The sequence below is a fragment of the Panthera onca genome, chromosome C2 (assembly GCF_046562875.1).
Source record: "Panthera onca isolate mPanOnc1 chromosome C2, mPanOnc1 haplotype 2, whole genome shotgun sequence".
NCBI classification, from domain to species: domain Eukaryota; kingdom Metazoa; phylum Chordata; class Mammalia; order Carnivora; family Felidae; genus Panthera; species Panthera onca.
The window spans coordinates 35,666,532-35,681,708 of NC_138347.1; the positions used below are offsets into that span (position 1 = coordinate 35,666,532).

Here is a 15,177-nt window from a genome sequence, read left to right on the forward strand (position 1 = left end):
AGAGCAGCTAGAGCATCTGATGGGGAAAAGAATCAATGAAGACAAGCTGGTTTAACTTTGAAGAATTATTAACCACCAGAAAAGTCAAAATGCTTAAGAAACAAGGAAATGTAAGTCAAAGAGGAAAGTGTGAAAGATTTATTTTTAAATCCAGTTGACATGCCAGTTTACCCAGTCAAGAACTAAGGTAATAGCTTAAAACACCTTGGGAACTTTTCTATGAAGTATGGTAAAACAAGAATAGAAAGGGGCTTGCCAGCTCTGTAGGTAGGCACATAGTTATTGCATTCTTCATTTCCCAAAGGCATCTTTTTAAATTTTTTTTTAAATCTGATGATCTTTGTTCACTACTGCTAAAAAATTTAATATCACTTTAAAAGTCACACTGAATATATTAGGGGTAAGATTGGAAAAAAGCAATCCTTTTTGATGACGGGTCTCTGAGTTTGCCTTCATTGACATCCTTTATGTAACTGGACAACTGGCTCTTCTTACTTAGAAATAAAGCCTATGGCCACTTTCAAAAAAAGAGTTTTGAAAATAGTTTAACCACATTTTGAGCCCACCAAAATTATAACTTTATACTAACTTATGTTAAACATGGCAGAAGGAGCTTATGTGCTATTTGGCTCTAAGAAATAAAACAATGTTCTAAAGGTAAACAAAATTTGTTTTCCCAAGTTTCCTGTTATCTTTCAAAAATAATAAATACCTAGAATATTAAAAGTACATTATATTATAATTTTAAAGTATATTTCATACAATTAAGTTTAATGTCTTGGTAAAACATAACTAGACACAAAGGATGGGTAGCTAGACTCCTCTCTACCACACACACACAAACCCAGACCAAAAATATCCGTAGTGTTGCTGTTCTACATCCACAAAGTATTTTCTCCATCTTTTTGGTTTCCCCTGGGAACTATCACTTCCTATGCAGTAATGAGGGATGGACATTCTCCCAAATTCATGTATTTTAAGTTGGGAGAACATTTGAGTATTCCTCCAGTTTCTTTTGTCCCCTTTACTCCACCTTCCTTATCGAAAGGCCCATGTGTTCTGAGTCTTATGCCCAGCTTTACCACCCAAGCCTCCTTGCACTCTGTTAGCCACTAACCTCCTAATCACTCCCTTTCAGCTTTAGAGATGCACTGTCTGTCTTCCTACTTATCTCACCATCTGTATCATCTGAATTACATTTCCCACACAGGTGATCCATACACCCTGAGTCGTTCACTTGAGTAAAATGTCCCCTTCCACTGTATTTCAGCTACATCCTCTGTGCCCACAAACTAAGCTTTTGTCATTTCCCTCAAACTATTATACTTCTGAAATAATACACTTATACACGAAGTGATTTATAAGAAGAAATATATATTTAGTCCTGTTTCTGGCACAGAGCTCCTAAAACCCTGGGATTTCCCTTGACAGGAGCCTTAAGGCTATCTTTTGTTATGTTAATGAGGTGGCTTTGGGACCTCACCTGAGGACTGGTGTTGGTTGCCAGTGGAACCACCTTGTAATTAGAGGATTGGAACTTTCAGTCTCACCCCTTTTCCCACTTCCCAGGAGGGGAGAAATCCTGGAAGTCAAGTTTAATCACCAATGATCAATGATCTAATCGATTCATCCCTATGTAATGAATCCCTGGTAAAAACAAAACAAAACAAAACAAACGAACAAAAAAACCAAAGGACTGAATTCAGACTGGGTTACTGAGTATGTGGAGATCTGGGGAGAGTGGTACACTCAAACAGCATGGAAACTCTGAGCCCTTCCCCATACCTTGCCCTATGCATCTCTTGCATTTGGCTGTTCCTGAGCTATATCCTTATAAAACAAACTGGTAATCAAGTAAGTAAAATGTTTCTGAGTTCTATGAGCCACTTAAGCAAGTTAACTGAACCCAAAGAAGGGGTGTTTGGAACCTTCAATCTGTTGTCAGTTGGTTAGAAGCACATGTGAGGATATGGGCTTGCCATTGGCATCTGAAGTAGGAATGAGGGGGCCAATCTTGTGGGACTGAGGCCTTAACTTGTGGGATCTGTCACTGTCTCCAGGTAGGTAATTTCAGAATTGAGTTGCATTATAGGACACCCAGCCAATGTCTAAGAATTGCTTGGGATGGAAAAATAACCACAAAAACATTGGATTTAATGTCTGAATCCCACTCCAACTACCATTCCACATTCTTTGGGCTCCCTTAACTTCAGTCACTCTCTTCACCTTTCCTTCTATCGAGCAATCTTCTCCAGTCCCTTGATAACACTGCTATCTTATTAAATCATTTTTCACTTTTTTAAACTTCTGACCCTATCATATCCTTATTGATTTTCAGCCAATGATTTGTATTTTTAATTCAAAGACAGTAAGAAAGTAATCAAACAGAAAAGACTTCACATTTATTCCATCAAACTAAACTCATATCTTCCCCATCCTTTTATGGTTCTTTCTGTTCTGCTTCCATGTTCTTCTGTTTGATGAACCTCTACTCGGACTCTGGTCAGGTCTTATTTTTGACCTGACTGCCCAACTCCCAACCAATTGCAGTTAAGTGCCTCTTCCATTTGTTCTCAAAGCATCTTATATTTCTTCTTCTTTCATTACATCTATAGACTTATAGCAATAGCATATTAAGTTAGATAAACCCTTCACACTACCAAGCAGACCCTAGAATATCCATTTGTATACATACACATATACACACACATGAATACAGATATATTTATGTTTCATGTATAACATATACATAGGCTCATTGTTTAGTAAAGTTTTAGATTTACAGGAAAATTTAAAAAAAACAGTAGAGTTTCCATAAACAGAACATTCTATTTACCTTATTGTTCACACCTTATTTTAATACAGCACATTTATTATAGCTAGTGAACAGATTTTAATATTATTATTATAGCTCATAGTTTATATTTCCTTAGTTTTTACACACTGTCCTTTTTTTCTGTTTTAGAATTCCATCCAGTATATTACATTACATATAGTTTAGTCATCTCTCCTTAGGCTCCTTTTGACTAGAACAATTTCTCAAACTTTCCTTGATTTTATAACCTTTAAAGTTCTGAGAAGTACTGGTTGGTATTTTCTTAGGACGCTCCACTATTCGAATCTGTCTGCTGTTTTTATTATGATAAGGCTAGGGTTGTGGGTTATTAGAGGAAGATTGGAGAAATAAAGTGCCATTTCTTCACGCAGTATCAAAGGTAAATTATATCACCGTGATATATAACTATTGATATTAACATTGATCACTTGTCTGATGTGGTGTTTGCCAGGATTCTCCACTGTAAACTTACCTCACCCAGCCTTTTTCCATACCGTGTTCTGTCCCAACCTAGTAAGTTGGTAGTTATGCTCCTTCCTTCAGAGCAGATTATCTACACAAATTATTTGGAGTTCCTCTGTATGGGAGATTTGTATTTTCTCACTCATTTATTAATTTTTAAATCATTTATTTATATTATTTATAGCCCATTTATGGCCTAACAGGAATTTATATTATCCTATGGGTTATAATATATTGCTACTTTATTTGTTGTTGTTGTTGTTGTTGTTCAAATTGTATCAGCTTTGGATATTGGGAGCTCTTTCAGTTGGATTTGGCTCCTTTGTCATACTCCTATTATTATGTGTGTGTATGTATGTGTGTGTGTGGGGGGGTGTAGTTGTTTTGGTTTGTTTTAAGCACATCTTTATTTTCTGACAACACAGGATGTTCCAGGCACATCTTGTATATGTATTGCATGAGTCCTAAAATCAACACTTTCTCCAAAAAGCCTGCTTTTTTTTTTTAATTGGAGAATAGTATTAAATATCAAGATTTGTGTACTAGGTATGATCACTGCTCTCCACTGACAAAGAAAACATATGCATGTATACTAACCTTTGTACTTTCACTTATCTACTTATAAGTCACTTGAATCTCACCTATCTATGCATATTTTTATATGTAACTATCTATATTAAGTTAACCATGAATTTTAAATGATGCCTCCAACATTAATCCATTTCCACATGATTCATTGTAAACCACACCTTCTCCTTATCTGTAAATTCCCACTCCAACACTGAAAAGCCTGGCTCCCATTATCTGGCATCCATTTACTTGAGTCTGCACTTTCAGTGTGCCTGTAAATCAGTCTGAGAATTGTCGACCATTACCCTTGTGGAAAACAGTTTTAGCCACTAGGGTATAGGGCTTATTTGCTGTCCTTGTGCCTTTCTTCTTATTAACTTCACTCATTTTCAGATGAATAAGACTCTGATATAATCTTTTTACCTGCAAAGTAAGGCTTTGTTATGGGGAATGCTCTGGATATATTTTTAAGTGGTTTCCCTACTCCTAGCAGAAGCATGAGGGTATTTTCTTGATTCTTCACCATGAGAACCAGGTGAGGTTCCTGGAGATAGGACTCGTGAATATGTGGAAGTTCCCCAGCACTGAGGCCCCCAGGATTTTCTCATTCTCTTACTTGTTCACACTCAGCCTCTGGCAATTTGTCAAAATTAGAAAAATAGTATTCCTACCATGAAGCTGTTCCAGCAGCTTCTGCTCCAGGTAATTTAATCTCGGTTGTGATGCTCTGTAACCTACCACGGTAGATGTTAAGATGGCAGTTTGGCAGTCTGATGGATCCAAGAAATACAGTTGATTTATAATTTGTTCGCATTTTTTATTATAAAGACAGAAGTAAGGACTTCTAAGCTCTGACTTTACTGGTTGCAATGGAAACAAGAAGTTCTTTATTTTTTATTTTTTTTTATTTTTTAGAGAGAGAGTGCCAGTGGGGAAGAAGCAGAGAGAGAGGGAGACAGAAGATCCAAAGCAGGCTCTGCTGTCCGTGCTGTTGTGGGGCTCAAACTCATGCACAGTGAGATTGTGACCTGAGCAGAAGTCAGATGCTTAACCAACAGAGCTACCCAGGTGCCCCCAAACCAGAAGTTTTTCATATAATTTTGAGAAAAGAGCTAGACTAGGTAGATTCCCTCAACTAACCCAGTTAAACTTTTTCCACCCCTAAAAAAATTTTTAAAAAATCAAGAATGCTATTAATTCAATAATTGTACAGACTTACCAGCCATCTCCTCAGTCCAAACACTAGAGTCATTGTTTATTCATTTTACACTTATGACAGTGAGATTTAAAAAAAAAAAAGTGTGGGGCTCCTCAGTGGCTCAAAGTTTTTACTTCAGCTCAGGTCATGATCTCACAGTTCATGGGTTTGAGCCCTGCATCTGGCTCTGTGCTGACACTTCAGAGCCTGGAGCCTGCTTCAGATTCTGTGTCTCTCTCTCTGTCACTACTCCTCCCCTGCCCTCTCTCTCTCTCATTCTCTCTCTCTCTCTCTCTCTCTCTCTCTCTCTCACACACACACACACACACACACATATAAACATTAAAAATTAAAAAAAAGTGTGATGGTAATAATTCCAGAGGTAGGCATATTAACAAAATGAGTAAAAACGGAAAGAAATACAGAAAAGTGGGACAAAATAAAAGCTGTTGCAAGTAGCAGAAAATTATGCCAGTCTGCCAACTTTTAGTTAGGGGGTTCACAGTCTTACACATCTGTTCTATAAACTCTACAGTTATTTATGTATTTCCAAAGAATGCAGTAATTGAGGTGTGTAATTATAAGCTCAAGTCATGAAAACATAAAAACACAAGACTATGTCTGGTACATTAAATGTATATAAAGCAGGGATGTGTCTAATGTATTTTAGAGCAACCCCTATATTTAATACACTTAACACTTAAACACAAATTGGAACTCATGTCAGTCAGATTCTATCGCCTGGAAAAACACTTATATGGAATACCTCAAACCTCCAGGATTCTCGGTAGGTGAGCTGGTTTCTGCATATGTTATCTATGAACTATCTGGTACAATATATAATCGTAGCAAGCGATAGCTATATTCAAATAAACATTTTTCTTACCCAGGCAATGCTATTATGAATAAATCTCCGTGAAATATTTTGACTTTATGCATCAAATTGGAGTTGGTTAATAGTCACCTAATTCTTGTCAGTGAGAATGAAAACAGATGTCTGGAATATTCCCTGTTGATAGATTTTTTTAAGGGACATGACAAACTATTTTAGTGTTAGTAAAATTCTGTTAGTGACAGAATCATTTTTTATTTTTTATGAGAGTGGCAGAAGTCCACATGCATGCATTGTGACCATATCACATAAACATTTGTTCTCAACCAGTTTGGAAGGAGTAACTCAGTCTGTCCTGGTGAAGACACCTCCACTAGTTTCTTACAGCGCCTTACGAGGCTGATTATGGATTTTCACTGGAGGAGCCTTACAACTGCCTAATGGCTCTCGATGACCAATAACTGATCAAAAGATACTTTCGGATTGCATACCAGTAAATCATTTCAGTACAGCAGACGCAATCTATAGAGCTTATCGTAGTTCAAAGCATTGCTCCTTTGCCTCAACGTCTGGCCTGATGTACTTCAAGGGTCTGAGAAAAGGAGTGACATTATCAAAATGACACTTTCAAAAGATGATTCTTGGTGCTGCTGAGTGTGATGGATCAGACTAGCAGAAGCTGGCTCTGGAGGGGCTAGAAAGGAAGCACTTCAGAGGCATTTAGACTCAGGCTGAGTTTGGCTGGGCAAGAGCTCTGGCTCATCGCTGAAGCAATGCAAACTAATGGCAGTTGTATGAAAAATTAAGGAGAAAGCTTTGGCACAATTTGAAGACACTGAAAATCAAAGGAAAGAGAATAACATTTACTTGCCTTCTTACTGAGTAGAAATATCATTGATTATGAGTACAGAAAAAAAAAATGTATACCAGGGAGGAGTGGGTGGCTGTCTGTCTGAATTAGGGACTGAGATACTTCCTAAAATAATGAATGCTTCAGGATAGGGAGATATTGTATGTAGAATAGGACGTCCAGTGGGAGATGAGTGTGTGTTGTCCCGTTATCTTGCAGCTAAAGTACAATGCAAGGACAAACTTCTCAAAGGGCCCTTTTTCCAAATAAAGCTGCCACCAGTTGGGGACAGTTACCTTCTTATAGGCCTTACTGAATGCTGACAGAAATAGCCCTATTATTTTTTCGTGGCCATAAACCTCTCCCCAGGAAATAAAGAGTGAAAGCAAACAGTGTGGTTGTGTTTTGGAGGATGCTGATATCCCACAAAGTATATTATTCCCTTCTCTCATGTCAGCTTTTCTATGCTGTGCCAAGTGAAGGAGGATCCAGGAACATCATTTGCGGAAATTAGAAAGGCCTGGAGAAAAGATTATAGTAGGGTTGTCACATAAAATGTAGGAAGCTAGTTAAATATGAATTTCACACAAACAACAAAATTTTTATATTACAAACATGTTCTATGCAATATTTGAGATATGCTGACAATAAACAATAGTTACCATTCATCTAAAATTCAAGTGTAACTGGGCACCCTGCATTTTGATTGGCTGAATGTGGCATTCTGAATATGGGAACCTGAGTGTTGGGCATCTTGTTTCCTGGATGAGTACTTATTTTCCTTCAGTTTTATTCTATTATCATCAGCTGGCTCAGGAATGATGAGAGAGTTTTTAAAAATAGGGGTTATAGGAGGCTAAGAGCATGGCACAGTGTTGAGATGTCTCAATGAACTAGTTCTTTGCTTTTGAGATTTTGTGATAGGCTAGATTGTCTTTCTATGACAGGCCGGATGCCTGCCAAGAAATTTCAAAGAGGAGCAGCGTCTCAGAGCAGGACTCCTAAAAATGTACTGTGCAAAAAGAATTCCCTGGGGATCTTGATGAAAAGCAGAATTTGATTTTGAAGGTCTGGGGTAGCACCTGAAATTCTACTTTTCTAATAAGTTCCAAGTTATTGCCGAGGTTGAAGTTGCACTCATCACACTTTGAGTAGCAATGCAGTTGACATTATCTAGGCTACAGAGTCTGACTCAAAATTTCAAGATGAAAAAGTCGGTCTTGTCAGTGACCTCAGAGATTTTAGTGATCTAGATATACTAACCTACATTTAATCAAGCAAACAAACTGGTATAAGAAGCCAGAATGTGCTATAGGCCACACTATTTCTTATTAATAAATTAAAACCTAACACGGAATATGTCATTTCTCCACATAAAGCCCTTTGTAGCCTCCAATTCCTCTCAGGATAAAAGCCAGCCTACCTCAGATGGCTCTCAGGCGCTGCATGAACAACCTCTCATTTGCTATCCTGACCTCATCTGCTAAGACTCTCCCTGCTTAACCTCACGCACTTCTGTCTCACTGCATTGGCTTCATACCTAATGATTGTAGAACCCACCAGATACTCTCCTGATCCCCAACTCTTTTTTGTATTTTGTCAAAAACACTCTTCCTTCCAACATCCACAGAGCTTCCTTTCCCTGCTCTTTCGGGACTTTAATTAAAATGTACCTTCTCAATGAGACTATCCTGCTCATTCCATTTGTTTTTGTTTGTTTGTTTTTAAGTTTATTTATTTATTTTGAGGGAGAAAGAGACAGAAAGACAGAGAGAGAAAGCACAAGCAGGGGAGGGGCAGAGAGAGAGGAAGAAAGAGAATTCCAAGCTGACTCTGCACCATTAGCACAGAGCCTGATGTGGGGCTTGAACCCACAAACTCTGAGACCATGACCTGAGCAAAAGCTGAGATTTGGGTATTTAACCGACTGAGCCACCCAGGTGCCCCTGGGTGCATTTTAAATTGCAACTCTTTACCTCACGCTCCAGATGTTCCTTTACTGGGATCTAATTTTTCCATAAAACGTATTTCCTAACATAGTATTTACTTTATTAATGTGTCTTTATAATTGTTATTACCTATACTCTCATGCTTGAATGTAAACTTCATGAGGGCACGAATGTAGCACACTACTTGAACACCATACAGGTCATAATAAACTCTTAATACATGCTTTTTTGTATGTTTGAATTCAATGAATTTATTGGAGAGGAAGAATTATTGAATGGAAAGTTACTTGGAAAGGAGAAGGGAGGTGGAAAGTCACTAAATACACTTAAGCCATGGGATGGTAAGTCTAATAAAATATCCCCAGACCATACCATGTCTCTAAGAATCTGACTGTTTATTCTGTTGAAGTCAGGTGTTTTTTAATTAATGAGTTCGGGAAGCTCTCTTCCAAAAACTTGTATTTTCTCTTATTCTCTTTTCTCCTTGATGGTTGTATCCATTTCTTTGAATCAATAATGTTTTTAATGTTAGCACCACAAATTTAACTGTTCCATGGAAGAATTTTATCTTTTTTGGATGGCTTGACAATTATTTGATATGATCCAGTATACAATAATTTTATTATCCAAATTTTCAGAGATATGGGGACTTGTAGACTTCAAATAAAATAATTTATTTTGTATAACAATGTCTGAAAACATACAATGTTGAAAAAAGCTGGTGGTAGGAGCTGAAGACATAGAACTCTTGAGTAATACTCCTAATTATGATAGAGATGGGGGAAAAAGAAACAATAAGAGAATCTGTGGTACATAGGGAAACTCTGTATAGCAAAGTTAGTGTCAAACTATTTTATTTGACCCATACTTAGTGTTATATTAGTATATTCATCCTAGTTTCTGGAAATATCTGACATTTAAAACATAAGAAAAGGAAGCTAGTTGCGAAGAATGTTTAAGAAAATGGTTGAGAAAATTAGAAAATGGGGTTGAGATACAGCTTTTTATGAGAGAGGGAGGGTGAGAATAAGCAAAGAATAACATTAATTCATAGGAATTTAGTATGTACCTTATATATGACTTGGAGTATATTAACATAAAACAGAAATTTAAAAATTATATCAAAAATATAAAAATAGCACAATATGAAAATAAAACATAATTAAATTAAATTCCATATTTTATGGAATATTTCATATTTTCCCCAAATGATTGCATACATTTTTGGAATTAAATCTCTTTTAGAGTGGTTTTTTTTTTTTCCTGAATCTCCATCAACATACTCTGTCTTAAGATTTTTGTTAACTTTTATTTTATGACCGAAGCAACAATCAAAACTGAATTGGAAACAAAGCTTTAGCAATAATATTAACCAAAATGATCAAAATACTTCCTTTTATACTTTTATAAAGCTAAAGGTAAGTGCCAGTATGTGCTTTAACATTACTTTCAATTTAAAGCACAATGTTGAGACCCAAATTTGTATTGTTAATACCTTTATCATGACGATAAAAGTAAGCTCAAACTCCCAAAAAACTGTGTTGAATAATTCCCTAATGGTCTTTAATATAGGCATTTTTATTTTACATTTAAAGATTTGAAATGTAGATCAAATCATGTGTTAGAAATTACACTTTTTTCTTTCCTCTATCAAATTTTGAAAAGGTAAAAGTTACTACGATACTAGAAAATATATTTTCATTATGCCAAAATAAATTGTCTATTGTAATACCATACAGAAATTTGAGGTTCCATAAAATGTTCAAAAACTTATTTCCTACCCTTGTTACTATAGATGTCAAAGTACTGTATCTGTCCTGGCCATATTCCAATTCCTGACTCACAGCTCTTATTTCTGCAATATAAAGGTTTTGTACCATAAAATCATCAAACTGTCCTCTTTACTCCACAGCTAATTGGACTAGAGGAGCAAACCTAACCTACGGGCTAGCCACCCCTGTGTCACTTGAGAAGTTAAGTTGAACCAATCAGATTCTGTAATTCAGAAACTTAAATTCAAAATCTGAGGAAGAATTGTCTAGTTAGAAGTAAGAGGAGAAAACAGTATATATGTACACATGATTGGGCAGAGTATATGTCATATAGAAGCCAAACTAACGAGAAAGCAGAGCCTGTCATCAACCAGAGTAAGTGAATCCATAGTGTGATAAATAAAGCAGACACACAATGCCAGTGGAATCATGTATCTGCAGATGCCGAGGGCAAAGACAGGTGAACTTCTCTCTCTAGGATGCCTTCAGCCCGTGTGAATCTAAAACTGCCCTCTTTCTTCAGACTCTCTTTGGCCTTCCTACTATATCCTGTTTTCATAAATCATCACAGAACTCTCAGAGCTTCACATGTTATCATTATAATAATATCCTTCTACTTGAACTAGTTTGACTGTGTCTCTGCTCTTTGCAATCAAAAAAGGATTTTATCTAAACTATACCTTAAAGTATGTAAAGCGTGTAGTGGCTGGAATCGTGGCCCCTAAAAAGGTTGTCCACAGAAACTGTGCATGTGATCGTATTTGGAAAAAGGGTCTTGCAGATGAATGAATTTCCAGATCTCAAGATGGGATCATCCTGCATTATCGTGATGGGCCCTGAATCTAATGACAGGTGTTTTTATAAGAGACAGAAGAGAAGACACGGACACAAAGGAGAAGACCGTGTGAAGACAGGCAGAGCTTGGAGTGGTGCAGCCACCAGGAATGTCTGGACTCACCAGAAATTGGAAGAAGCAAAAAAGCATTTTCCCCTGGAGAATTCAGACCTTGGACGGAATTCTCCCCTTAGAGGGAGTACAACCCAGTGAACAACTTGATTTTGAACTTCTGGCCTCCAGAACTGTGAGACAACATTTCTGTTATTTTAAGCCATTAAAATGTTGACAGTTTGTTACAGTGGCCCTAAGAAACTAAAGGATTCCTCCCCCCTACCCCACCCCATAGTGAGAGGCAGGGGTTTTCATTAAATGTATCTTGGATATACAAACTTTCCCTCTATTTTCTTAAGTAGAATACCATGGATATAATTTAGGCTTTTCTTAACTCTGGGTGGCCTTTATAAACTTCCATTTTATATTTTGCAAAGATAATGATTTTGTCGGTGACTGAAGATATTTATAGGGCTGGTGGTCCCTACTCCAAGTGACCCTGGATTACTAGATCTTTTTGAATTATTATTTCTCCTTTATGGCAATATTAGTTAGTCTATTTATCCACTCTTGAATTATCATCATTTTATTTTCACTTGCTAAGTAATATTCTAACATTAAAAAAATCTTAATTTTATAATTATTATGCATATTAATGCTTATATTTTATAGAAATGCAGTGCTTTCAAAAGCTATTGCAGGTAGCAAACAAAATTGATTTGCCCTTTGGTTATTTTTAGATTTGTTTAGTGTTTGAAGAGAGACATTAAACACTATATCTTATCTGTAAGATTTTGATTAACTTGTTTAACATTTCTTTACCTCAGTTCTCCTATTTGTAAAATGGGGACATGATTAACAACTTTATTGAACTGTGACAATTAAATGAATTAACATATGTAAGTACTTAGATCAGTGCGTTAATATTAAACATTTAATAAATATTATCTAGTATTAACCAAACTCACTGTTATTTATGACTATTAATAATTGGTTATCACTTATTTTGGTTGCGTGTATTTAACAATACTTCCATCTCCTAAAAAATTGACTTACTTCTGAAAACAACATAATTATATTTTTATAGATTCATTTTAATTGTGAGTACATAGTCTCAATGCGAGCAGAGTTTCTTCTAGTCGTCTAAATTTCAATGCTTCTTTTACAGTACATGTTTTTATTCCTGAGTCTTTTGTTTTCTTTATGTTTTTAATGTTTACTTATTTTTGAAAGAGAGAGAGACAGAGTGCAAGTGGAGGACGGACAAAGAGAGAGGGAGACACAGAATCAGAAGCAGGCTCCAGGCTATGAGATGTCAGCACAGAACCTGACGCGGGGCTCAAACCCACGAGCCAGAGGTCCTAACCTGAGCCGAAGACAGATGCTTAACTGACTGAGCCACCTGACTGAGCCACCTGGATGCCCCTGAGTCTTTTGTTTTTTTTTTTTAAGGGAGCTGTAAAGACTCTTCTGTAGTCCCTCAGCATGATGCAACCTTGTGTAAGACAAGACATAGTCATTGCATTTGTTTCTATGTTTTTTGTTTATACTGAGGTAAAATTGATATTTCACATTATATTAATGTCAAGTATACAACATAATGATTCAGTTTTTGAATATATTAAGAAATGAGTACCACAAAAAATCTAGTTAACATCCATTCCCATACATAATTACAGAATTTTTTTCTTGTGATATGAACTTACAAGATCTACCCTCTTAGAATCTTTCAAATATATGATACAGTTTTATTAACCTTAGTTGCCGTGCTGTACATTACATTCTCATGACATTTACTCCTTATGTCCTGAGCCTTTTTTTATAGTAAAAACTAACCTTATTAACCCTGCCAACATCCTTCTTTGATGCACTCAATCCTAGACAAAGGCATCACTGGATTGTTTCTTCCCCAAATTCAAAATACAGAATTTATCTTCAACTTCCCTTTTTCCCTCAGCATGGTATCCAGTCTGTTAACAATCCTTCCTATTCAACTGCAAGCCTCATACTTTCTAGACTCATTTTGACCTCAACTTCTATAGTTCAGGCCTTACTTAAATAGCTTGAGATATGGAAAAAGCTATTTTATTTGCCTTTTCTACAGTGTGTGTGCACATGTGTGACAAAAGAGAAACAGCACAGATATATTCCCCACTTTATGCATGACACATTTATAAGGAAAGAATCTCTTGCTGCCTCTCACCTCTAATGTTTCTAAGGGTTGCCATTTCCTGATTCTCAAAAACCTTAGAATGATTAATTGTGACACAATGAAGTCTCTAAGAATCATCTCCAATCTCTTCAATTCTTATTTTAGATAATATTCCAGCCACTAACATCAATCAAACTCCTTTACAGGTCCCAGGTCAAGTGCTAAAGGAGAACATATCCTGTCCTTTAGAGTTTAGGTTCCCAGAACTCTTTCCAACATTAAAATTATACTACATATAATAATAATAATCTGGAATTTTTACAGTTCCATAATTTGGGTGAAACAGGATTTCATGCTAAGAAAAAGCATTTAAGAAGTTTAAATATTATTCATGTGTTGTAAACAAATGATACAGAGATGGCAAATTCCAAATGATAAAGGGAGTACATTTCAAAAGGCTGTCTCTATAGTGTTTACACATTCACTAACTACATATCTATATGTATAACATATATGTAGAAATACATAAGTGTGTGTATGTGTGTACTAAAGTGTATGCTTGGGGCGCCTGGGTGGCTCAGTTGGTTAAGCGCCTGACTTTGGCTCAGGTCACGATCTCGCGGTCCGCGGGTTCGAGCCCCCGCATCGGGCTCTGGGCTGATGGCTCAGAGCCTGGAGCCTGCTTCAGATTCTGTGTTTCCCTCTCTCTCTGCCCCTCCCCTGTTCATGCTGTGTCTCTGTCTGAAAAATAAATAAACGTTAAAAAAAAATTTTAAAAAAAAGTGTATGCTTACATATAGTGTGGAATACTTGGCCCTATTAGAGTTTCTGTGCCATGCCAACACCCTCTCGTAAGTGGGTAGATTTTAGCAAGATAATCACCAACATCATATAATGAAAAACTGCTAGTATTAACAAGATAAATGTCACTGTCTTTTTGTAGTCACTCCAAAGAATTTGATGATACAGTTACCTCCCCAAACTGGTTATAACAGGGTGGACAATGAAGCTGAAAAGAGTGGAGGGTTAGTAAAGACAGTTGGAAAGGAGGTCCTGAGAAATTTCAGAGGCCCCACGTGAGACTCTGTATGTGAACCAAAAGGTGTGTTTCAGCATTTTCTGCACAGGCACTTTTTCCCTTGCACTGACACTTTTAGGTGGAATGAATACGTTTGGCAATTGCACCCAAACATCTTTAGCTAAAAGAGACAAGAGGGATATATTCTGTCATTAGATGCTCTTCTGTAGTGTTGAGAGACACAGGGAGTACTCGAGCTCTCAGGAAATGGGCTTAGACTCCAGGATTATTGTGGCCGGGCCATCAGACACCACAGTATGACTTCACGTGTATTCTCCAAAACTACTCTGACAAAACACCAAGTGGCAACTCCAGGTCTTTCTCTAACCTTCCCTTCGAGGTTTGGATAACAAAGATAGACTAAGAAAAAGACGAGTATCTTGTTAATATAAAAGACTGAGCTAAAATGGAAAGGCCACCCTCCCATTGCAACCACACAATTGGTAGAAAACAAACAAACTGAAAAACACCACTGCCAGGAAAACGCTACACACATAAAAAGATTTAGTCAGTTAAAAACTGAGAACAAACTGAGGGTTGATGGGGGGTGGGAGGGAGGGCAGGGTGGGAGGGAGGGCAGGGTGGGTGA

General features: G+C 36.8%; 1 non-coding gene across 1 annotated transcript; it reads left to right on the forward strand.

Annotated features, from left to right (window-relative positions):
* Window positions 1–14,076: 14,076 nt before the first annotated feature.
* TRNAQ-UUG (transfer RNA glutamine (anticodon UUG)) lies at window positions 14,077–14,162 on the forward strand. Its single transcript has one exon. It is a non-coding gene; the product is annotated as a tRNA-Gln (tRNA).
* Window positions 14,163–15,177: the final 1,015 nt, after the last annotated feature.